Raw genomic sequence first — 11,236 nt, 5'->3', positions numbered from 1 at the left:
ATCGGCTCTGTAAATCTTTGAAATGAATTGTGACAAAAGATTAACATTCACAACTTCATCACGTCATAAAAGAACACCTTATTTGTATTTCCAAAATCTGAATAGAGAGGGGCTCGTCTTCCAGGGAGTATCATATTTTGATAGCCGACAAAATAATAGGAATCGGTCCCGCAGAATGGTAGAACGAGCTGGCAAGAAAAAAAAATTAGGGGATCTGAGAGCTTATAGTAGTGATGATTAATGGCGCCCAAAGAACTCAAGTGATATGACTACGAAGTGAAATTCGCTCTATAAAAGCGTAAGACACTTCGGAAATAGAGTAAATTCCGCTCCGTGAAAGTGTAAGTCACTCCGTAAAAAGAGTAATTCCATTCCGCATTCATATCACTTGGGCTCCTAGGGCGCAGTGGCGTGCGGTCCGGATAAGCAAGGCAAGCACTGCTTGCCCAAAGATTTCAAAAGAAAGAAGAAAATTACACCTATTAAATGTTTTACATTTTAGCAAATATAATTTATAAAATGTGTTCAGTAAGTAAATTGCATTAAAAACAGAAAGAGAGGGAGACAGAAATACGTATAGAGCCACCAAAGTAGGAAAGCGGCAGAGCGGATGGAGGTGCGGCGCCTGGCGCAGCGCGCTGCGCGGCCTGAACACGGGCCAACTCATGCACTGGAGAATCGCTTGCGATCAGCTGAGCGAAGCGCCACTGCTCAGCGGCGGAATCAAGGCGGGCGGGTGGAGCGGTACGTTCCGAGTCCGAGCCCTTTGTGCGCGATCGCAGCTCGCTTCTCTTGGCCATCTCTTGGCCCGTCACCGCATGCAGCGCGCTGCTTCTGCCTCCGATGCGCTATCTTGTTCCCTCTTTCCGTCGCGGCTGTAATTGCTCCTCCGGAGCAAATGCCTTTATATTCTATAAAATTTCGCTCACTTGGATCTAATTGGTGATGAATAAGACAATTCTCAACCCTGTTTTAAATGCAGAAAGCCCTTGTTTTTGGGGAAATTTAAGTAACTCAAAAAATTCTAAATGCTGTAGAATAAAGACTATAATACCTCAAATAAGTGGCAAAATTAGGAGTTAAGAGTATGGAGCCGTCCTCCAATGATCAATAACATTCGAAACAAGTTGAGTAAATGAAATCATAAATAAGAGAGAAATAGAAACAAAACCACAATTTTTCAAGACGTTCCATCAGATTTCATCCGAAAAATAGAGCAAATAGAGTAAAATTTGAAGAATTTTCTAGGGGGGGGGGGAGGGAAAGAGGCTACGTTAAACCACTCCCCCCCCCCCCGGATGGCGAACGCTAGAGCTTGCCCTGTCACTGAACCCACCGCACGCCACTGCTAGGGCGCCTTTTACACTTTGGAGTGAGATGTTGAAACATTGTTAGTTGCTCCTATCTTCTGGTATAGATAGGCTGAAGCAAACATGGTGCTAGATTTCCCATGAATTTAAGCATGTTTCACTGATGGTCTTCAATTTTTTCTCTGTTTCAGCGATGTCATCCAGCACTTTTGTAACGGATTAAATAGTGTGAAAGAAAAGCAGGACAAGGCAATAAAAGGTAAGACACGACCGTATTTTTTATTAGGGTGATGGGATCGTCGCATGTTTACTCTCTTTTCAATTAAAATCATTAGTGCTCCTCCTAACATTATATTTTGACATTTCTGTCTGTTTTTGTGTAAACATCCTATTTTTTGCTGTCAGGATATCTTTCATTTTTTCACAAGGAAGGGGAAGAAAAAATTATTGCGCAGGGGCATTTTAATCACATTACCCATCAAACTTTAATGAAACATTGTTTCAGAAACTAAGTTCGTTCTTCCTTGTTTGAACTGAATGCTTCAAACCACCATGATCAGTTGTAAAATTTTTACGCGAATTTTTTCCCTTAAACGTTCGTTGAATTTTCTTCTTTGCTCCGATATCAATACCTTTATTTATGCAGTGGCGTGGCGTGCTTTGCGATCGATCGATCAATCTGTCATTTAAACCTATGGAAAAGAATCGATAAACAGGGTGTCTGCCACGAACACCTTAATAATCGATTCTTCTCCACAGCTTCAAATGGGGAAAATATCAATAATTGATCATTCACGCCCCGCCACGCGGACGCGGAGTATAAATTCGGTCTGCTAGTAGGTCATTACAGGAAATACAAGGAGCGTGCGAAACGGTATCTCAAAAACTTGACGGCGCAACTAGCGTGAGTGAAATACTTATATTCGCCGTTGAAGTGTCAACGAAGCTCGAGTATATATCCTCTCTATTTCCTCGGAACTGAAGTGTTTTGTTGTCGTGCCCTCCTCGTTGGTCTTTTGGAGTCAAGAAAAATGACGACTTGTGAGCATGGCGTAGTTGTGAATCACGCTCATTCGCCACAACAATGACTCAGCTGATGGAATGTGCACATCGCACAGAGATGTATATGCGCTCCAGCCTTTCAGACCCGCAAATATTTCCTCATTAAAATTTTCATTTCTTGTTTCGAGCTCTCCTTTGTTCCACAACCCATGAGTTGTTACTGTACCTTGCCTCAGTAGCACTCATCTGAGGGAAGCCCATTATATTGCGAGTCAGAAATTTCACCTTTTTCACGAAAAAAAAAAACAAAGAACAAAAATAAAAATAATGGTGGTTAGAAAAACACAATGGTTTAAGGATTGAGCGTGTGGAAATCCGCCCAATTTTCATTGCTTTTCTCGTCTTCTATTTTTTCGAGTTGTACAGCTCCTCTACTCTGACACCACTCCATAGCAGTGTTATGTCTCCTAACCATCACTGTACCATGATGGCGTCCAAAGAAAAACTTTGTATGATGCGCAATTGAATGTTGCCCAATTTTTTCTGATAAAATGAGAAGTTTTGAGAAAAGTGCTAAATATTCTACGGGAAATAATCAGAAACCCTAGATTATACCAAGAAAAATACACTCAGATAATTGTATAGAGAAATAATCACAAGTTTTCTAGAAAATTTAAGTTTTATTTCAAAGATTAGTGGCACGTTCGAATTTTCACAGCACGTTCATCCTTTAATGCAGCCATGTATCTGAGAATACTGGAAGCATATTGTGCAAGGTTGGTTTGTGTTCCATTCCCTGTATCAATAACTGAAAATAACTCATCAACGCTACTATTTTTATACATCAATATTCATAAGAATACGTTATAGTTCCTTTTGATTTAATTACGTCCAATTATTTTGCGCCCTGGTTCCACTCTGACACCTTGCGTGTTTTGCAGCCAAGACAAATTTCGAAGTTTTATCGGTATCAGCCACATCCTGGAAATCGGATCAGTCAAATTTTGGAATAAACTTTACCTCGAAATTCCGGTTCTTGCCACTCTTTTCACCAAGTTGGCAGACCGGCCTATTTGGCAATCCGTTGGTGCGCCCTTGCGCAGTATCTGTGATCTTTGTAGACTTATCAACTTCGCAGGTAGCGCACTTGTTTTTGCCCTCTTATCTCCATCTTAAGGATCTTCCTCGAGTGAGTTCCTCCGTTCTCTTCCTCTTTCAATTTCACTTATTTCTTGTCGTTTTCTTTTTTCCCCACGTCTCCGTCCTACTGTTCGGCGCCGAGTTCTTCTCCGAATTCAAGTTTGATCTTGAACCGGAGTCTGCTCGTAGATGTATACTCCCAATACCGATAAACAAGAACGCGATAGTCGCCTCGTATTTCAGATTCCGTTTTCGCGAAAAATGCGCTGTAGCAGTCGATTAGAGTAGAAGCTCGATTATCCTCACCGCGATTATCCGCGATTCGGATTATCCACGAGTATCCGCGATTCGGATTATCCACAAGTATCCGTGATTTGGATTATCCACGATTATCCGTGATTTGGATTATCCACGATTATTCGTGATTTGGATTATCCACGATAATCCGCCATTTGGATCATCCACGATTATCCGCGATTCGGATTATCCACGAGTATCCGCGTTTCGGACATCCACGATTATCCGCGATTTTTCGATGGCTTTGACCTAAAAACGTAGCAGTTTTACGCCGCAAACTTCTGCAAATGCCTTCCAGAAAATTAAATGACGTTTGGAAAAAAAAACTTGTTTAAAGGTAAAATATACTAATTTTGAACCTAAAATTCCATTTCTGAACATTATTTGACGAGTGTCTTAATAGATTCTCCTAAGAACAGCCCTCTCATTTAGTTTTCCCTTCCAAATCGCTCAGTCTCAGATTATCCGCGAATTTTGCCCATCTGCAGTTGCGTCGGAGCCAATCGCCGTGAATAATCGAGATTCCCCAGTACATGTAGGGCAAAAGGATAATAAAAGAGACTTTCTGATGAAAAATTCCCCTTAACAACACCTCAAATGATGTTTTTTTTTTTTAATATCAATTACAGTTAATGACCTTTTGAAAGTTGAATTTGGACATTTTCATAGTTTTTTCCGTGAAATATTGTATGCCCCCTAAAATATTATTGCGCTCGAGTATACTATTACTTGATTTCCGTTTCTGTTCATCGCCTCAGTGGTCCGTTAAAATTGTATTAGAAAACGCTTTGAGACAGTACCCGGTGTTCAACACACAGTGATAGGGCGTCAGAGGATGACCATAACAAGATACCACTATTCGCGCGTGAAGGATGTTTTGTAGTATACCCGATAATTTGAAGGCGTTTCGTCGTTTCCAGTGATGTCCGTTCTCCAAGATTTTACTCTGTCTGTAATGCTCCGCTCCTTTCTATTGGTTTACCCCTTTTGTTAGACTTTCGGTTTTCGATGGAGTCGCACAAAGTGATACATTTTCGGTTTTTGTAACAAATTTAATAATTTAAAACGTTAACTGGTTTCCTTGTTGGTACGAATATTAACATTTTATCTCTTTTGTCTTCTTTGTTTGTGGCTTTGCGTATCAGTTTCAATAATCGGCCCGCTGAAACGATTGTTTCAGAGTGCTCTTCTGAGAATACTTGTATAGTCCGTAAACAGGACACAGGTTGCAATGTTTTGGAAGTGACACTCTTACCAGTTGTGGGTTGAATAAAATTAATCACCCGGAAGCTCCTGAAAGTAAAAGCAACTCGGAGTAAAGCTGGTAGCAAAACGCACGCCTATTTTTACTGCTGATGGTGAATTTCTCGCCGTAGTCGAGGGCTTTCGAGAATTGATTTCTTACTTGTCGCAGGCCACCGAGACACGCTGTTATAAATCACCGGGACAGGGTTGCGTTCCCATGTCTTCTCTTAAGAAGGCTGGGCGGTTCAAGAACGGTTTTCTTTGTATCGAGGATCGTATACAGAAGGAGCTGAAAGTAAAATAAAATAAAACCAGATTAGCAGTTAAAAATAGAAACAATATCGTTGAAATTGAGTGTATCGTCCTTAGTTGTCCCTGGATTTTTTTCTTTTTTTTCTTTTCTTTTCTTTTTTTTAAAAACAATAAATGAACTATAAACTAAGGAACTATGTTACCCGCAAACCCTTTGCGCATAATTCCTTATAGTATAAATACATCCAATTGTAAGTCAAAGGCAAATACAAACATCACATATGAGGGGGGGGGGCGTAAGGGGAATCCGGGGGCCTCTCCCAGAAATTAGTTAAATTTTTGAAGCATCTTTCATGCAGTTTGAGTCAATTTCGTCATGAATTATTGCCAAATATAAGTGTCTTGCCTCAGTTCCCCCTTTTTTCTTCCTTCTTTTTTTCCCCTCCCTTTTTCGGGCGAACGGGAGGGGGAGATCCCCCCCTTTGATCCACGTATGTTATAAGTTGTGCGAATCCTCATGATCAACGGGGTTGTATTTTCATCCTTTTTATCGTATCGCTCCTCTGGCGCACACTGGAAAAAACACATTCTATCTAGTCCAGACTCTTGAAAACATTGACAAGAAAAAATACTCTTGATTCAATCGGATTTTTGCTTGAATCAAAATGAAATCCGCTTAAATTAAGCGGCTTGGTTCTTGATTTAAGCTAGAGTCTGATTGAATCAAGAGTACTTTTTCTTGTCGATGTTTTTAAGAGTCTGGACTCCAACTGGACTGGATCCAATGTGTTTTTTTTCCAGTGCAAGGCGTTTTTAAATTTACACGTGAGCACTATTCACAGGAGGTTTCACACCTCGGTCACTCGCAGACTGACGGTCGCCGAAGTTCCCCAGTTAAGTCTCCGCGAGACTGGTCCTAGAATCAAGTAATAGGCAATTAAAACGACAGGCACACCGGACAATGAGGACCTCAAAGTCAGGGCTAGAGAAGTTTACTCGATACAGAGACTGAATTAATAACCAATTTTAGTTTGATGTCGGAGTCCAGATCCAGCAGAAATTCAACATTTCGGGAGCGCATCGCGGAGGCGGGGGGGGGGGGGTGTTGAGGGAACAGAGGTCGTGATAGGACGAGTTTGACAATGGCCGTCACAATCCAGTGGGTCCGCGGAGCATTAACGAAGACAATCACAATCGGCTGGAATAAATGTAATTTAAGGCTCGGGTTTGGAAGTTAGTCTGGAAATTGCATTAGCCAAGCCAGTGCCGTTGCGTACTTTGCGATATATCGATTGATCTGCCATTTAAACCGATGGAGAAGGATCGATGAGCAGGGTGTTCGCAACGAACACCGTAATAATCGATTCTTTACCACGGCTTTAAATGCAGATGTATCGATCGTTCACGACTTGCCACTGAGCCAACGCCCGCGCACCGACACGAGCGGTACCTTCGTCTGCCGAGCCAAGGTGGCAAAATTTCATGAAAGAAAATTCTTGAAATTTCACGTGAAACGTTACATGGATATTCGGAAATTTATGGAAAATATTGAAAAACACCGGTTCCTTTCCCTATTTCGTAAAATGTCAAAATTGTGAATTCCCTCTATTTTTGTTTGTTTGAGTGCGGGTTGCATATTCCAGCCCCTGAAAAATATGAAATATTTTGTTTCGGAAACGACACCAGTACCCGCTTTATCCATAGCTATACCTATGTGTACACTGAAAAAAAAAAAAATTTTGGTAGAATTTACCATTTCTTCACGTTGTATATCACACAGTGTTAATTCAGAGTCAATTCTGCCAGAAGAAAGGAAAACTTTACTATATACTGGTGCAGGTAACCATTCCTCTGGCACAATCGACTTGAAGATTGGTAAAATTTACCATTTCTTAGGAATCGTAAATTCTACCCATCTTCTTTTCAGTGTATTCTGCATGAGTCGTTGATTAAGGATTGGGTGATAACAATCCGTCATCACTATTTCTAGAGCTGTAGACAGGAATAAATCGATACGCAAGTGACGGTTATTTCAGCCCAATTTTGTCTCTGAACAATGGGATAGTGCGATCGAGCGTATTGTCGATTTTCTGACATAAGGACGTAACTCCACATGAAATTAAGCCTTCTAAGGCATTAGCATATACAGGAAATAAAGCTCACCCGAAGTGTAGTTATGCTCTTATGTCGTCACTGTTCGTCGCTCCTTTGAAATAAGGACGTATCTTAATGTCCACATGAGCCAAGGAGAGCATGGATTCATACGGAGAACAGGGCTCACGTAGAGCGCGAGGTATGCTCTTACGCCAGAGGAGCGACGAGTTGGAGACTTGGTATGCGCGACACGTTTTCGCATGTCATCCGAACTTTAATTCGGACGAAAATGAAGCAAAGTTGGCGCGCTTCGCAGAGAAATTCATTCGATTATGCTGTTAGTTAAATATCATCAAATCCATCAATATGTCACCGATAAAAATCGAGTTTCCATTTGAAGCAGCCTTTCCTACACAAGGCAAGGCGCGAATCCTTCGGTTGACCAATAAAATGCACCGATTAATAAATGTATTGCATTTTGCAAGAAGAAACCACGAGCCTTTCAATTGTCAACTTTTTTTACCTTGAAAAAACTACAGGGTGATCCAGAGTTAAATGGCCAGACTACAGGCGCGTGTTCTATGGGTGAAAATAAGACTTTTTTTGCTGTATAAAAATTTTCTAATGCTACTGTGCTCATCAATAATATTACCAAAATCCACGGTTTCACTACCGTGAAATCTTGTGTGAAATACTTTTACCGTGGTAACCGTCGAATAACCGTGTTTTTTTTTTCTCCGTGCAGAGTTACCGGTCCCCCAAAATTTCGGAAAGTAAATGGTTTTTCCTGCATTTTGGCGACGGCTGTCAACCAAATCTCATGAAAATTTGTACTCTTCTGTACTTGTATGTCCTGAATTCATAAATGATCTAAAGAAATCGAAATCTCAATTGAATCAGTGAGAACGAAAACACACCAACTCGGTAAAATGAAAATAATCAAGGCATACACAAAACTGCACAGTAAATGAAGAATTTAGTCCAATAAAAAGATTTTTGGTGCCGAAAGACAAGCACTACAGGGCATTTTAAAGGTCCAAGATGGAACAGATGCGCTAACTTCAATGCCCTTTATAAAAACTGACTATCTTCAATGAAAATGTAACATTTTCGAATTATCGAGTTGGTGTGTTTTCGTTCTCACTGATTCTATTTAAGGGGGGGGGGGGGTTTAGGGATGTTTCGGCTTCTGGAGTCTGGCCGTTTAACCCTGGATCACCCTGTATTTTTGGACTTACTGCTCTCGTCGGTAACACGGTGTAGAACAACTGTCTCAAACGGGAGCGTCTGGGTCCGCGGGTGCGAAGCGATCGAAGCATACGCCGTTAAAAAGAGATATTAGCCTAGAATTAATTCCACCGTGAAAAGGAATGAAAACTAAATTAAGATAAATGACAGTCCGCCGCGCCCCGCGCTATCCCGTTCGAAGACGGGCCTACGGCGATCAAATTGGTACAAATGTAGGTCTCCTCTCGTTCCTTTGTCTATATTCGACTCCAAATCACGTTCCAGCAACTTGATCGTTCTTTATAGGTTTATCCTGAATTCTAATGATTTATTCATCGCGACGTTACACAATCCAAGCTGCACAGATCTGATAGAAAGTGATCGCGCGGTATGTCAAACGAAATCCGAGGAACGATTCATCTCGAAACTTCTCCAGCGGTGAGTCGCGCGTGAAAATGAAAGGGTGCGATCATTGGCGGATCCAGCAAATTGGCAACATTGTTTTTCTCCCATTTAAACCTATGGAAATGTATCGATTCTTGGAGGAGTCAGGTGCTCCGACAAGAATCGATTTTTTAGCGTAGGTTTAAATGGAGGAAATCCGGTGTTGCCAAATTGCTGGATCTGCCTCTGAGGAAGGGGTTTGAAAATGAGAATCCCGAACACTGTAACACCGAAAACCTCAACTCCTCACTGAGACAGGGTGGCATGAAACGTAAGAAATAAATGAAAGATTGGAAATTTCTGTGAAATATTTCATGACATCGAAACTTTTGTAGGGGACAGTCACAAGACAAATTTATAAAAAATGATAAAGACCGCGAACTCACTTGTGCTATAGGTATTGATTTAGATGAGATGCGTTTCGTGACATTTTCGCGTTTTTTATTTCATGAAATTTCACGAGGCTGTAAAATATTTCATATTTTTCAGAGGCTAGAGTATGCAACCCGCACCTAAACATACAACGAAAGAAAAAAGTCACTGTTTTTACATTATGCGAAGTACGAAAAGGAACCGGTATTTTTCAATAGCTTTCATGAATTTCTGAAATTTCATGAAATATTTCACGTGAAATTTCCATTTTATTTTTCATTAAATTTTGCCACCCTGCACTAAAAGCGGTACCAAAATCACGGTGGGTCCAACTCGAACTCTGAACACCGTGGGTCTAAATAAACGCGTAGCCGACTGACCCCAAACTGACGAGTCGATTCGCTAATAGAATTTTGGGCCTTTGGTGTGGCCTTTGCCGGACCAGAACTTGTAACTCCGAGCCCTCGGGTGGAACTTACAGAGCCGCAAAAGATAACGAGCGACTAGCTTTCCCTGCTTTCAAACGCGCATCTGCGAACCGAGCCAAAAAACTCGCGCGGATCTTCTTTTTGCTGGTAAACTCGGTCGTATCTTGAGGTATTTTTTGACGGGACTGTCCTTGACACGGAAAAAAGACTTGGCATACAAAATTTAGACCTTCAACTTTTGTTTAAAATAAACTTGAATACTTTGTTTTAATCAGAAATGTCATTTTAGCTACTCATAAAGCTGATTTATGAAAATTACCTGTCAATTGCATCCGACGAATGCAGCGGAAACAGCATACTGGAAGTCAATACGTCAAGACTCAACTCTCCGTAGGTCACGGTTAGGCCAATATAAAACGCCTTCAAATGCGCGTGATACTGTGCAACACGCCGAAGTTGAAATAGTTGTATCCTTAGGTTTGAACCTAACTCAAGGAAAGTGCTCTTCCAATTAAGGCATGTCAACCTGTTAACTGCTGTATTTCAAGTTACCCTCCATATTTTATGCCCATCATTGCCCGTGAAAAACATTTAAGCTTCAATTGATCTAAAAAGCTAGAATTATTATCATCAATAAGTGCAACTAGAGAGGTTCACCTGAAGAAAAACCGGTGTCCTTCAACTTTTATAGTAGTTGATCGCCGCTTTTTAATTAACGGGGGTGTTTTTGAGCTGCATACTCGAATATTCAGTGCAATTCTCAAATTCCTAAATTCTATTTGGTGGACTTTGCCTAAAATGCCATCTTGGGTCCTGCTCAATCGATTTTTCTGAAATTCGATATCTGGAGGTATTTTTCAACAGGAAATTCGAAGTTTTAGTTAAATTTTCAAAATTATAAAATCCAAGATGACGCACGTGGTCTAAAACGCTACATTGGCTTTTCCGAAACCAATCTCTCCAACGAACCAAGATCTTTGCAACCAATATATATATTTATTTTCTGTTCATTGTCAAAATCAATTTACCCTCAGTTAACACAGGCCTTGATGTGAGCTCGTTCTTCATTACTGATGCGTGTTGGAACTGCTGCATGTTCTTTACTTTCACTTCAATCACTGTTTTCTTTTTCTTCTCGAGACTACTTTGGGTTCCCTGACATTAATGTCGCAGCAAACCAGCAACGTGATTCTGCAAAAATTTAAGCTGATATCATCACACCATATCTCTGAAAATGAGATCACGAAAAACTGAAGTCGTAAAGCTCCATCCACACAATTACAAATCCTTCTTTGTTCAATTGTTTCGATACCATGCTTTAAATTCTGGCAAAAATTTACGCCCAAAAACTTCTCAATCTGAGTTGCGTATGAAAGTAAAAAGCAAATGTAAAATCTAATAGCTTCAGTGTGTGCAATATATTTC

At 40.7% G+C, this 11,236-nt stretch overlaps 1 long non-coding RNA gene across 1 annotated transcript in view; it reads left to right on the top strand.

The window, feature by feature from the left end:
- The window catches only part of LOC140224006 (uncharacterized), a 270,827-nt gene that overhangs the window by 130,795 nt on the left and 128,796 nt on the right, over positions 1-11,236 (top strand). Inside the window, exon 4 of the long non-coding RNA XR_011899243.1 lies at positions 1,502-1,569. This is a non-coding gene — a long non-coding RNA (uncharacterized lncRNA). The remainder of the gene's footprint in view (positions 1-1,501; positions 1,570-11,236) is intronic.

Source organism: Bemisia tabaci, chromosome 2 (genome assembly GCF_918797505.1).
Source record: "Bemisia tabaci chromosome 2, PGI_BMITA_v3".
Lineage (NCBI taxonomy): Eukaryota > Metazoa > Arthropoda > Insecta > Hemiptera > Aleyrodidae > Bemisia > Bemisia tabaci.
The sequence above is the reverse complement of the archived record's forward strand: the minus strand, read 5'-3'. Positions and strand labels throughout refer to the sequence as shown.